The 13,211-nt window shown below is 44.2% G+C and overlaps 1 protein-coding gene across 2 annotated transcripts in view; it reads left to right on the forward strand.

Moving 5' to 3' along the window:
* Nucleotides 1-13,211, forward strand: part of dlgap3 (discs, large homolog-associated protein 3) — a 126,723-nt gene that overhangs the window by 53,792 nt on the left and 59,720 nt on the right. The window contains exons 1-2 of one of the 2 annotated variants that reach the window (XM_084379395.1): nt 10,466-10,534; nt 10,624-10,700. The gene's annotated coding sequence lies outside the window, so the exon portion shown is untranslated. Of the gene's footprint in view, nt 1-10,465; nt 10,535-10,623; nt 10,701-13,211 lie in introns of those variants that run through there. The other variant, XM_084379394.1, reaches the window with a different exon arrangement.

Consider the following 13,211-nt stretch of genomic DNA (forward strand, 5'->3'; position numbering starts at 1 on the left):
GACATGACCCCTACACTTTGCTCTGATTCACTCAGCACCCTCCTCCTGTGGAAATCTACGCTTCTGATTGGCTGAACCCCACTGCGGCACATGAAATAAGATGTGGAAAACCAGGGTCGCCGCTGCACGTTGGGATGTTGTGTCAAATCCAAAGTGTATAATTAGAGATCAGAGTAGAGATGTAGGTGGACAGACGCATTTATTTGGCTGTGTACGGGACCATTGAGAGGAAATGTAATTCAGCTGATGCTCTGTGATGACAGAGAAATCCAAAGCACTCTTGAAAATGTTGCGAGGGCTTAAATACAATCGGCTTGTTCATTGAGAAGTGTAAACACTGGTTGGTTATATGCCCATGAAGGTGTCCTTTTATCTAAGAGGGGCGAACATCGAGGTCCCACTTGTTTTCATTCAACAAGGACACATTAGAGGAACTAGACAAGGTAACGTTTTAATAGGACAATTCAAGTGTGTTTACAAGAGCTGACGGTGCTGTCTGTTCGTGTCAAAGATGAAAACAGTCACTTCAACCGTAAACAGTGACAGCAACTGAAATTTGAGCTGACGCTGAAGCGCCGGAGATAATTTCAGTCAGAGGATCTCAAACTTCTTCTGCAGTAGATAATATTTTGTATCCTAAAGCCCTAACCACACACATACACGTCTTTTGCTCGCAAGCTCCTGCAAAATGTATTTTGAAGTGTACTTAAAGGTGCAGGATGTAAGATTTTAGTAGAGATAGGCTATCTCCTGAAGTTAGCATACTAGCCAGCTAGCCCCGGCCTATCCTGGTCCAAAGCTCCTATGCTAACGGCAGTCCATAATAGGGTGACCAGGCGTCCGGCTTTAGGCCGGACAGTCCGGATTTTCAATGCCCTGTCCGGCGTCCGGCGCACCGGCGCAGCGGAGTTTTCATCTCTGCTATGAAAAACTCCGCTCTTCAAGCCTAGTACCTCAAAAAGGAGGACAAATACGCGTCCGGCTTGCTGCGCCGGACACCGGACAGGGCATTGAAAATCCGGACTGTCCGGCCTAAAGCCGGACGCCTGGTCACCCTAGTCCATAAACATCATAAATATAAAGACTTCCCCAGTGCTCAGAGCTCCCAGTCCGGGCCACTAGCTGCACGGCTAATCGAGCTAACTAGCTAATGGCAGCTACAGCCAGCAACAGTTAGCGGTTACTCTGGTAATCTGCTGCCCCCTGTTTGTTCCTGTGTAGTGAAAGATGTAAAAAAGTGCAGCATTCAAAAAGAGCAGATGCTGCTTTAGTAAAGCGACGGCAGTGAATGACAGTCCAGTGTTCCTTCCTAGTGCCAGAAGCTAATATTTTGAGACACACAACACACTGGTCTCTCTTCATTACCCATCATTGTGCTGGTGAAGCCGGGGCAAGATATGACATTGTCAAATCTTCTTGTCTTTGTTTTCTTTTTTTATTGCTGTCATGCCTGGTGTAGAATCGATGTCCACTTTACGTTAACTGAGAGTCCTGTCACAAGCTTGTCCATGCCTTGCTCGTGGTGCAGAAGTGTCCATTTGTGTTTAAGTTGTGTAAGTAGCAAAGGACAAAGGGACAGTTGATGAGTCTGTTGAAGATGAAGTATCAGGCGCAGTTGAAGCGTGTGCACGCTATAAATACAAGAATATGAGTATGAAGGCATCGCTGAAGGCATCGGACTAATTACTTTTTTTTGTTTTCATCAGACTTTGGTCTTTTTAATTTCGGATCAATGCATCGTGGGGACTAGAAAATATGGTTCCAGCTGTCTGTGATTCACTGTGGGTGACCTTGAGTTGAACCTGATGACGTGGTTGTAAACCCTAGCTGTAACCCCTGTGTCGTATTACCAATAGTCTGACACTAATGGACATCCTATTCATTGCCTTGAGTCTGTCTCTCTTAAATGACCTCTCTGCACGCATCCGAACACAGACATTTGCAAGCGCACACGCTTACACAACAGCATGCATCATTCATTTCTGTAATCAGTGCGCCGTCGGTATATTTGTCTAATGATCCATAATGCATTAGCAAGCTTGGAATTGGGTTTCGGGTGAAGGGACACGGACGAAAAATTACATTTAGAGATTCACACACGCATGTGCGTACATATCGAATACGTTCAAACGCCCACACATAAACCAAATCTTTCGCAGGTCTGACTGAGAATAATGAGAAAGACACTGATTGTTTGGATGCTGTGGGGCATCTTTGCTACTGCTTTATTCACCAGCAGCAGTGGAATGAATTAATCATAACTTAAGTCATTCTCCAAATTGCCCGTCTGTGACTAGCGAATAACGGGAGGTAATATGGGGCCATGTTGAACTCTGCAAATTTGTTTTCAGGTCATTGTTTTGCTCAGTTGTTCCTCATCGTCCCGTTCTCGCGTCCTGGGAGAGCCGAGCAATTAAGAAAAAAATAAGGGAAGGAAAGAGGGAGAGCAGTTTATGAAAAGGTGGGCCACAGTTTTAGAGGCAAAGAAAGGTGTATGTTGTACAAGTGGAAGGTAGCGAGAGGGTGAGGGGTTGATTGAGAGAGAGAGAGAGTGAAGGAAGAAGAGGAAATGTTCCTTTACTGTATCCAGCTGCTGCCAAGGAATCGCCTAATGAGGACCGAGGGATCCTTTAGAGTCGAGGGAGAGAGAAATGCTATGAAAAATGGTGAGCTGTCAGGTGAGCGCTGGAGACGGAGCTGGGCTCTAAGTGTTTTGCCCTGACCACAGAGAATATGTGTGTGTTTGTGCGTGTCGGTGCACCCATAAAGATACATGACCGTGAAGCGAAGCACAGCTGCGGCTGCACACTTAGTCATATAAGCAGACACATTTACAGTACATGCACAGATGTAACAATAACACATGGTTCACTTGTAGGAAGCCCAGTGAAGCAGAAAGAAGACTTTTGTCCCTTCATTGTTCTGCTTCAGCTTCCATTTCCCCGATTTGTCTCAACTCTGTGTCCTTCTGAGGCTTTTTACCTTTTTCAGCCACTCCGTGCCCTTCTCTCCGTTTACCTCCTCTGTTCAGCTCAGCGGTGCTTCCTCTGATTTATGCATGCAGGCCTGTGCCAGCTTAAGAGCACCATATCACTACCACCTCATTCTAATGTGCAGTCTGTCTGCAGGCGTGCCTCGAGCTGGTAAATTCATTTGATTTGTGTACAGTCAGAACAGAGTCTAAAAGCCATTAAGACGAGAGGCGGGGGTGCTTGTTTTGCAGCCAGTTGCCAGTGTGTGTGTGTGTGTGTGTCCAAGAACAAGATCTTTATCCAGCTGCTCATGTGGAGAGGATTTGGCAAGGTGACAGTCCTCATGTTGAAAAAGGTCATGCGGAGGCCAGCAGTGTAAAGGTATCAACTCGTGGTGATGTCATAAAAAGTTTCTGTGAAGAACATAAAGTGACGCAGCAAACAACATTTTGTGTCAGAACCCAAAATCCATCTTTTTCTGACACTATTTGCATTTTGTTGTAGGTCAAGGTGTCCTCATTGATCCTTTTTCAGTTAATTCATTCCCAAGTACTCAGAAAATAGGTGGTGCCTAGGACTCGGTGACACTGTCAGGTCAAGGTTGATTTATAGTAAAGTATTAGGTGTTGAAGCCATGGCTGATATGTGCCTTCTCAAAACTGTAAGGAGATACCACATGGAGACTGAATGGATAGCTGTAATTTGTCAACATGTTGACAAAAGGATCTTCTTCTTTGCAGAAAACCACGTCTAGTAAAGCCTTAAATCTCTGCGATGTTGTCCAATATGTGCTGATACGAACCTTCTCTTTAAGACATTACTAATACATTTGTAATTATTAAATTAGTGGTGAAGTTGACTGAAGCGCACTGATGTCATTTTAAACAATAACCTTTATTGCAGAAGTATCTGCTGCCGTACCACCAGACAACAGAGCAGAGAGCAGAGAGTCCTCAGTTCATCATCAACACTCAAGAACACAAATATAGTTTGCGTTTTTTCAACTCAAACCCTGTAATATCTTTGTCACAAGTGTTTGAACATTAACATTAAACATTTTCATCAGTTGCACCAGTACGCCTGAAATTTAGTTATTAATTCAGTTTCTATTATAAACAATAAAACCCGTGCTGTGATCTAAATGAAGAAAAACTTGCATTTGCACCTTCATTACTGTTTACAATAATTTACATATTGTGTTAAGAGATTACATTAGAAAGTATTATCAGGTGCACTTACATAATGTGCCGGGGTGCCTACATGAAAAAGTTACGTGCTCCATCGCAACCACTGTGAAAAGTCATCTGGAGCCCTGTGGTATATAATCTAATTTAATAGTATAGGAACATATTCAGTGATTACACAGGGCGGAAATTCCCATCGTCGCTCCTCTCAACACATTAATGAAACTATGTACTGTAAAGAGTTACAGTGAGACAGAGTATGACCTGATCGTGTACGATACATCAGTCTAAGTCTTAACTGGACATTAATACACTTCATCCACCTCTCGCTCTCTGGTTGCCTGCATACCATGCCACATCTCTTTTTGTTGACTGGTTTACACTCACAAGGCAGGGTTATATAAAATTGCATGGTACTGCACAGCTAATATGATAACTTCCTCCGTTTTCTGACTCTCCGGTTCTTTGAAAGGTCAGCACTGTCAAAACGGTTTGCGATTTGGCTGAGGGCAGGGATGTGTGTGTCAGAATGGACCAAAGTCCGAATTCTACCTCGCAGCACTGCGTAAATTTACTTTGCCTCGGTGAAGGGATGTGAGCAGATCTACTAATTGCTGATATTCCAGTGAAATGCATTGATCTTGTTGGTATAAATGCTCACCGGGACGAGCCCTGAGACTGAACTCTGTATGAAAAGGCAGCAAAGAAATACCTTTCTCTCCATTTTAGTGACCCTTTTACCATTCTGTTAACCTTTCCTCATGATGTTCTTTCTTTTATTGCTTTTCTTCATCCTTCTGTGGGATCTGGATCAGCTCTTATAGATCGTCACGCATTTATCCTTTCCTTGCTTTCTTCTCTCTCTATCTCGTTTTTTCCTCTCTCCCTGAGAAAGCCTGACCCGAGCACTCTCTCAGGCTCATCTCACTTGCAGCTTAATGGAGCTCCTTCCAGCACGCAGGGTGCATCGGGACTTTACAGTATACATGATCTCCTAGAAGTTATTAGCATGATCCTTGCAGGGTACATATATGATAGGCATGATACTTAACTGTATGTCTTAGTCGATGTGCATTGGTGGGATCTGGGGGTTATCGCATGGTGCGCTGGAATGAAGGAAATCAGAACAGTATATTCTCGCTATATGGAAGGAATACATGCAACTGTTATTAAACTTTCCCTCGTCTGTTAAGCCGACAGAAATCCCCTATAGGGTGTTTGCAGAGCTGAAGTCAGTGTTCTGTTAATAGGATCTAATTGGAAATGGCTGGTGTTAAGGAAGTTGCTTGGGTTGTCTGAACCTAATCCAGTGGAAATCCCTGTGAAGTTAATAAGAATATACAGTATGTGCTCTGTCCTAAATGTGGGACAGTGGTTTGCAAACAGAACTAAGCCTTTCGGACTCTTTGGGTTTAGCAGTTACCCTAAAGCTGAGAATACAGTAATGCACTTTACAAAGAAAAAAAAACGGTCATCGACTACTGAGCTCTGGACCATCAGAGTTTCCATAAAGCAGAAGTTGTTGGGAGTTTGTGACATGTAGAAGAAAAATTAAAGTTTGTTGCTGCTCAGTGCGGCAACAGTACATCTTTCTTGGGTCTTGGATCTTGGGTTTGCCCAGTTTGACAACCCAATGTCATGGTTTGAGTTTTTGGTTTTGTCACTTCCTGTTTCATTTTGAAGTTCTGCCCTCGTGTCATGTTTTGCTTCTCATTTCCTCTCTTTGCCCATTTTCCCGCCTATTTTGCTCCTTACTGACCTGATTCCTCATGTTATTATTAGCTTTTGTGTTTTGTTTTGCTATTTTACTTTCTTTTCTAGGACTAACTAGCTCACTGCAATACAAGAAACGCTTCTACATTGTAAAGACTTTTTACTTGGGATGTTCAGCATCTCGGTTCAATAAATGTACAGAGGGACTCCTTTACAGTACTTCAATTTTAAAACAGGTAAGCTTTAACCTTAAAAAGTTATCTTAAGTAGCTAGCAAGCTCAAGCTGATAAAATCTGCCAGCGACGGTTGTTGAAACTGACAGTTGCTGGCTAGAAATGATAGATGGTAGATAATGTCTCCTTTTCTACCTCTGTCTCAGGACATGAAGGACCTATTGGTGAAAAAAATGAATAACTTTCAGCCTGCCACTGTTATTACTGGAAGCTGCTCAGGAGCTGAGCGAGAGTCGTGAGCTTGAGGGTGGATTTAGCAAAATGTCATTTAGCTGAACAATCCAGTCGAAAGGAAATAACGCCAAGTTTAAACAAATTAAAAGCTATCTACGAAAAATACTAGTGTTTGTTTTACTTCCCTCATCTCTTAAGCTAGTTAAATCAAACTCATCAAGTTAAGCAGGGCTGTTGTGGATTGCTGTGCGGCAACTGCCGCCTCTGTGGTCTCTCGTTGTTTCCTGATTGCAGTGGTCAGGCCAAGCCTGTCCTCTCCTGGCCTGGTATGAACTGGCCTTGCTGCTCAGCCCTGTGGGGAATCCTTGGCGCATGTCTGGCCCTAATTAATGCCCCTACTGCAGTCTCTTGTTAGAGAGGGAGATGGAGAGAGGAAGTGAGAGGGAGGGAGAGAGTCAGTAGAGAAGGGGGACTATCAAATATTGATTGTATTTGCATAAATAGCCGCAGTTGTTAAAAGCCCTGCATGATCCCACTTGCTAGCTTTGCATTCTCCGGGCATGCGTGGGGAGAAAAAATAAAGAGAGGCTGAATGAGGAAGAAAAGTGGTGATTAGAATCAGGAGAATCCATGGATCTCCCGCAATGCGACACAGCGTAGGCCTCTCAATCAAGCCATCCCAAAGGCTACAACACTACTTGTTCACTTTGTAATTTGCACCAATTATTGCCCCATCAGTGAGCCCATTGTCGGGAAGCAGGCAGAAGATAATGATGCTTTTCTGTTGAGTTGGTCATCAATACAATAGGTTGAACAAAGCACCTGAGGAGGTGAAGCAGTCACTAGTCGTACTCTTTACATCAGCGGTGGCACTTAATAAATGTGGCCTTTGGAATAGAGGGTCAACGCGGTGCAGTGCAGAGAGGAAAAGGGAGAAAATAATTGCTTTCCTCCTCTCTTGCCTCGCTCCTCTTCATCCCAGCTGCTCTTCAGTTTGCATCCCATCAAGCTCCGCAGTCTTGGCCCGGGGACCCTCATTGAGGTGACCCCTGGTGACAGGTGGCTGGACTGTACACTGAAAGTTGGCGTGGAGAGTACAGAGAGTGACTCTGAGTGTGCAGACTCTGTATATGTCTGTGTGTGTATACAGCCCATGCATTTCAGGAAGTGTCTACGAGGTTATTGAGGATTTATACTGCTAACCAAGCTGTAGCGCTCTCTGCATTTTTAGGGGTTATGCAGAGGAGAACTTTGAGTCCCACAGCTGTTGCCAAAGAACAGAGTGTTCAAACAAATGTGCTCTCTTCCAGCTACGCTGAACGAAGAAAACAAAGAGAGAGGATACACTGCAAGACTAACTGGAAAGCCGAGCAAAAGAACACAATTTTCTAGGCGCGCACAACGAGACTGGCAAATAATGAGAATCCTCAGTTCTCTTGTGTTGCCAGTCACAGCCTGTCGTAACATATATCTATACATCTCTGTTTAACTGAAGGCATGGTATGATATTAAATCTCACAGTATGTGGCTGAAAATGTGATGATCGTGGACTTCCAGTGCCTTGCTGTATCAGGTGGAGCCCTCAAACATCCTGGGTCCGCCACTGGTCTCCTTTATTGAGAGTGGATTACTTATTTCTATTCCCCAAGTTGTGGATTTGACGGCTCATGTTTGAGGTATTGGGAATGCACTGGATTGATAAAAGCTGCGAGACTTTAAACAAAAAAAGTCAGCGAACAGAATTTTAAAATGGATTCATTCACTACCTCCTTTGTTGTGTCCAATTTTAATTTAGTGCTTTTGAGGTTCTGGTAGTTTAATCCTCCATATCCTCGTACCGCAAATGACTATAAACTAATGCAATTCTTGTGCTAGAGAGTATTAAACACACATACTTACTGTCAGAGAAAATAAAGACAATTTCCAGTCTGGCATTGATTTTTGGAGCGAGTGACTGAATTTGCATTGACTATGCCTGGCAATATTTTCTTCAGCTGTGAGAGACGCTGACCTGAGGGCAGCTCATTTGCACTACCTGAGGTATTTGTGAAGTGGGCGGTGTGTTTCTTAGCAGTAGCTGGACACTGGCTGGCCCCGAGTGTGTGGAGTTTTTGGCTGTGTCTGCGATCATGAGTGTAGAAGCCGTAGTGCGGGCATGTTACCTGCATATGTCTCAATGTTCACCGCACATATTGTGCCATCAACATGCATGTCCATGTGTGTTCATGTAGTTCAGCTGCATATTTTTATGTATGAGCGAGCTAGCAGAGCTGATCAGTGTCCATGCTGAGGGCTTTGTCACAGCTGACCTATATTAGATGAAAGCAGCTGGATCAGTGGCCTGCAGGGACGGCAAAAGAGTTGTGTTCTAATTATCTCTGCAGCTAGCTAGCGACGCATCACACCCGCACATGCACGCATGCATACACACACACACACAGACACACTTTTTTCAAATCAATGGGAGCTCGCGAGAGCATCTGCCATGCTCCGCTTGACGAACGACAGCGGCGGATCCTCCGTGTAGGATTGGCAAGGATACAGCGCCTCATGTCACACAATGCATATTGAAAACCTCTCTGTGATCATGGACTGTGCCCTTCGGTCTCTGAATGCGACTCTGTATGAAACAACTCTATTGTGCTTAGTGGAATATAATTAGCAGGTGATACTGCTGAAATGAAATCAGGCTCTTGTTGAGTCATTTGGGAATTGTAGGCATGCATCCAGTCATCTTGTAGATTAGAAGTCTAAATGTAGTCTGTACAGTATATTGGCTGCTGTTGCCATGGAGCCTCAAACTTCATGCTGAGGGTGTGCGTTAGCTATAATGAGGCTCAATATGACAGACAGAAAAAAAGCCCAGGGAAATGTGCTAACAGCTACTAGTAATGTACTGTACAGCTAATGCTAATTGAATGGCAATAAAATATTTAGATTCATGTGGCATCCTCTGTCAGCTTAATAGCATTTAGCATACAGCTCACTTAGATACAGCAAGGAGGAGCACACAATGCTATGATCTTTCTTGTGTCTCATGCGCTAGCTATAATGTGACAGAAAGAAATAAAAAAGGCCAGGGAGCTAATGCTAACAGCTTGTAGTAATGTAATAAACAGCTAATGCTAAAAGAGAATAGCATTGTGATAAACAGCTAATGCTAATGAAACAGAGATAAAATGTTCCAAATCCTTTTTATTAGCTTAGTAGCATTTAGCATACAACTCACTCAGACACAAGCACATAATGCTATGTTCATCTTTTGTCTTATGCGCTAGATCTATTGAGGCAGATAATGACAGAAAAAAAGGCCAGGTAGCTAATGCTAACCGCTAGTACTGCGTACTAAACGGGTAATGCTAATGGTACGAGAAAGAAATGTTAAGAACCCTGCGGCATCCTCTGTTAGCTTCGTAGCATTTAGCATACAGCTCACTCACCACTCACACACAGAAAGGAGGAGCACACAATGCTATATTTTTTCTCTTGTTCTAGTTTTAATGATACACAATATGACATAAATGCCTACGGAGCAAATGCTAACAGCTAGTGGTAATATAATGAACAGCTAAAACTAATGGAAAGGTAATACAATGTTCAGAATCCTATGGCCTTCTCTGTTAGCTTAGTAGCATTTAGCATGCAGCTCACTCAGACAGCAACCAGGAGCACACAATGTCATGTTTGTATTATTATCTCTGTTGTTATGAACACAGGTGCATATACACACACACATCAGGTGACACTCTTGGTGATATTTTTGTGTGAGCCGCAGTGTCTGTGAGTGTGTGTGTGTGTTTTTCATTTCTGGAGGCTAAAGTGATTTCACACATTCTGCTACCTTTAGGAGGTAATTGGATGCAGCACACACTCAATTAAGCTGTTAGCCTCTTAGTCGTCCCCTCTCTCTTTTTTCCTCTGTACTTCTTTCTTTCCCTCCAATCCCTTCATTTCCATTGCTAATTTTGCTCTCTCCACTGCTCCCTCGCTCACCTCTCCACATATCCTCCGGTCGTGCCTCCATTTGCGTGTCCGGGGCCTAGCGCTCCAAGTTAGCATTAGCCAGGCAGCCAGGGGAGCCTCTTGTTTCGGGACCAACAGGCACAGCCGCACAATTTCCACCACATTACATCTTCAGGCACCGCCAGGGACTATTTTACAGGTCGGAGCTTATGGGGAGGGGTGCGTTTCCCATGACAGAGGGAGGGATGTACTGTAGAGAAATAAAAGAGAGCAAAGCTACACGCTTCCTGCCAGGTATGAAAGTGCTCGCTCAAATTAGCCCATGTGAGCTTTTTTGCAGTTGGAGCTTCCCTGACGTTTTCTTTGTCTTTTCCTCTCTGCAGAGTGATTGAGAGCGAGTTCATTCAGCCGGCCTGTTTCTACCTGACGACATGGAGCACCATTTCCTGATGAGACTGTGGTAAGTAGACAGTGTGCATGTGCACACTCAAGTGTAATTCCTGTCACCTGCACCCTCACATGTATGTAAATCCCACTTCTGTCTTGTGCGTCCTTGAAATCCATACCCTGGAGAAGCGCACAAGGGTTCCCAGTGGAACCTCTCAAGGATTAACCGGCGTCAGTGAAGCAGCTCTAAGAAAGTGGGGATCAGAAGCGTGCCACTCGCTCTGTTCTCTCTCCGCGGCCTTGTGTTTGATCTCACGTGTGAACCGGTATCGATTGAGTTACTCTCTGTAGATGTTCTGCTTTTGAAGACGCCATCGACACTCACGGCCGAACGCTGCACACAACTGTTTGAGCTGTACGTACCGAGGGTGCGTCGGGAATGTGCCGATTGTTCTGCGACGGAGTCGGCCTTACAGTTTGAAATATGACCAGCGGGGAGACTGATATAGAAAGAAAGGAGAGAAAGATGTCAGACGAGCGCTGGCTGCCACAGTAGTAAAGTAAAAAATAGCAGGAAGGGCCGACCGATTGTGCTGGCCCGAGGTTGTACGACTATTCTTAGCCTCAGTCTCCTCCTCTCCTCACTCTCCCCTCCCTCCTCTCTCCTGAGTCTTTTGTTACTGCTGTGACGCCAGCGCTCTTCAGTCCATCTGGTGTCTGGAAGCACTCTGGATCTATCTGCTCTCCCTCTCTAATTGGCTGAAACCACTTAACTGTCTTCCATCCGTCTCCCTCCCATCCATTGGTTATTTTGTTTATTTATCCTCCCTGTTCACCTATTTATCCATCACCACCTCGGCTGATGCAGGCACGCATCCCTCCTTTCAGTCCACAGTTCGATTAAGCAGCCTATACGGAGCTCTGACGGTGCCACGTATGCGTAGCTTCAGAGAGGGCCACTTAGAGACAAAGTGCCCCGCGAGTGTGTGTGTGTTTGTGACGGGCTGCTGTAAGAAGCGGAAACCCTGTGTATTCAACCCTAACATAGCTTTGCACAGTTGCCATGGTCATACGCCGTACCTGTCAGTGCTGTCGGGGGCGAGTGCGGCGCAATTCACTTCTGACAGGTGTGAGTGTTGTGTAAGCGATAACACGTGACGAGCTGTCCCGATATGAGGAAATAATAGACTATGTGGAAGTGACAGATGAAGACGCCTCTCTCTGCCGTGTCCATCAGTTTCTATATGGAGACATCTGAGTGTGATTCATGCTGCTCATGCCACCAGGAGTGCCTTCAGTAGAGCTTGTGGTTTGATTAGGTTTCATCAGTAAAGGTTAGAATGTGATAGTCTCGCAGAATGATAAGTCTGACGGGCGGTGAGATGATCAATGGGCTTGGAAGGAAGAAAAGTTTTGCTGCACGGTTTAATAATCAGCTTGTAGACATGTCTCTGATATTCTCTCTTTGTGAAAAACTGGATAAAGTTTAATGGAACTGTGAAATGAAATGTTGCTGACAGCTCATTAACGTCTGAAACATGACAAGGAGCCCCAACTGAGAGGTCAGTCCCCAGAACGCTGTTTGAAGCTAGAAAGGTGGCAGGGTCCGCAACATATAAACAAAGTAAAACAGTATGAAATGATGTTGTCCTTTAAGGTCAGTTTGTTTGTTCAGTTTTTTAAATCAAGTCTTGATCAAAACTATGTAGTGTCCCAACACACTTTTATGCTGATTGGCCCTCAAGACAGTTAGGCTGTGTACTAACTGTGTTTAATCTCCATAACTCTTACTCGACGACCTCTTGTCCTTGAAAACAAGGATGATTACAGTGGGATTGTGGGGGTCCTACCCCTGAAAAAACATTGAGATTCAAGGAATTCAAAGAAAATGTGTTTTTAATATGCGTCCTCCCCTCCACTTCTCTCACTCAGAAGAGGACGAGGCACAACAGTGCATGTGTTAAAGCGCCACAAAGTGGTTATAATAACTAAAAGGGGGAAATGTGTGTCATAAAAATGAAAATAAAATTCATTGAAATCAGTCAAAAATGTCATAAATTGGGAGAAATACGGGGAAATGTGACCCAGGGAGGAAACAAGGAGAGGGTTACAACTTTACCATTCTTTATCAACTTACAGTCGCGTTAGCCTTCCTGAAAAGGGCGTGCTGTCATTGTTCCGATAAACTCGAGGTAACAAATAAGTCGGCCTTTTTCACTGAAGTCTTTTCGACAGGTCACAGGAGCAACAGCACGGGCATGAATCATTTAATTAACAGTGGTTGAGTGTTGCCTGGGAATTCAACAGGGCCAAGAGCTGGTGACTGCAACAGCTCTAACTTGTGATTTATACCACTTACGTTCAATAACCCGATTGGATAAGTGTGGAAACACAGATACGACAAATTGCAGATGCTCACATAAATACTGTATTTAGTGTATATCACTGCTATTGATAAAGGTCACCCTCCATAACTGAGATGAACTGCAGTTAGTTGCAGCGTGTTTGATGAAACCTCGTTTTACAGTACAGCGAGCTGCAGAGAGGCTTTAAATTGATGTCATGTGAGGTGTATTTTGCAGAG

The sequence above is a fragment of the Pagrus pagrus genome, assembly GCF_965226575.1.
Source record: "Pagrus pagrus genome assembly, chromosome: 17".
In the NCBI taxonomy this organism is placed as follows: domain Eukaryota; kingdom Metazoa; phylum Chordata; class Actinopteri; order Spariformes; family Sparidae; genus Pagrus; species Pagrus pagrus.